At 42.7% G+C, this 1,355-nt stretch overlaps 1 long non-coding RNA gene across 1 annotated transcript; it reads right to left on the bottom strand.

The window, feature by feature from the left end:
* Positions 1-241: 241 nt before the first annotated feature.
* LOC133634859 (uncharacterized) lies at positions 242-808 on the bottom strand. Its single transcript, XR_009821982.1, has 3 exons — positions 760-808; positions 538-677; positions 242-432 (listed from the first exon to the last, which is right to left on the bottom strand). It is a non-coding gene; the product is annotated as an uncharacterized LOC133634859 (long non-coding RNA).
* Between the last annotated feature and the right edge of the window lie 547 nt (positions 809-1,355).

Raw genomic sequence — 1,355 nt, 5'->3', positions numbered from 1 at the left:
GTTTTTCATTTTAAATTTAAAAAAATTTTTTGTGGCTCCCATTACTTTCTTTAATTTGTGAAACTTGCCAAAATGGCTCTTTGAGTGGTAAAGGTTGCCGACCCCTGGTCTAGTGGATGCAATCATGTTTGGTGCTGCGTCGGTCACAAAACACTTTACTTTATTAGTTATGGCCCAGTCTGCCATCATGTCCCTTTTGACCTGGGCCAAATTGTCAGTAGTGTGACTTTGTGGAAAGTATTGCACACCCAACACAGATGTACACAACTGCAAATTATCATTTATGTAGTGACAGGTAAGAGCCAAGTAAGCCTCCATGTTTACAGATGTCCACATGTCAGCTGTTATACTCACTGCCACAGCTTGCTGTACTTCCAATTTCACTCGTTCTCGTTCCTCCTCATATTTTGTCACCAGCATTTTTTGGATGGTCTGAAAATAACACCAAGTCAAACCAAAAGCAACTCAACGTATTCAATTTAAATATTAAATAAATTGGATGTATCAACTACAACTTTAGATAATTTCCACACAAACCTTTCTGGTAGGCAAAACATATGATGGCTCAAGGACCTGCACCAGTTCCCTGAACCCTTCACTCTCCACAATGCTGAGGGGCTGGCAGTCCTTCACAATGAAGTTCAGCAGAGCCTCATCCAGCATCTGCTTCCTGGTAGCTTGATGGTTAAAAATGAGATAAAGAAGAAGGGAATTAATTCTCAAAAAATAAACTGAGTAAGTTGTAGAATGGCTGTATACCTGAGTTTATCCTGGGTGTCTCTGGAACTTCATTTTCATGCCTGGCCCTATAACGCCTCAGCATTGAGGAGGTGGATTTGTTGATGTACGACAATTCTGTCGAACAAATGCGACATTTAACCTGCAGAAAATATGAATAGTAAACTAAGAATAATTTTGAAGAGATTTTGAATTCTAATAGATCAAGTGGAAACTTTGAGAGAAGAGGATGAAACGAGAAGGAAATGAACACCAATACCTTATCATCCGGTATTTGATCAAAATAGTCCCACACGGCGGAATTTTTTCTTTTTCCCTGAGGCTGCTCCATGATCGACGACGATAAATGACAAATGGCCAATGAGAGAAGTGCGCCGATTCTGTTGCCAGGTGCATCTCGTTGACAGATGCGCCGCTTCCTTATAAACACAGTTTGGCGCGCACGCGTCAGTGCGATACAGTTCGCGTATCGGTCACGTGTCCGGAACAGCTCATGAGCAGTCACGTGACAAGAACAGCTCGTGAGCGGTCACGTGACCAAAACAGCTCGTGTTCGGTCACGTGACTTTCTAAAAGCGATACGCGCACCGACACAGGGTATCGACGCATGCGCCGAT

The sequence above is a fragment of the Entelurus aequoreus genome, linkage group LG19 (assembly GCF_033978785.1).
Source record: "Entelurus aequoreus isolate RoL-2023_Sb linkage group LG19, RoL_Eaeq_v1.1, whole genome shotgun sequence".
In the NCBI taxonomy this organism is placed as follows: domain Eukaryota; kingdom Metazoa; phylum Chordata; class Actinopteri; order Syngnathiformes; family Syngnathidae; genus Entelurus; species Entelurus aequoreus.
The sequence above is the reverse complement of the archived record's forward strand: the minus strand, read 5'-3'. Positions and strand labels throughout refer to the sequence as shown.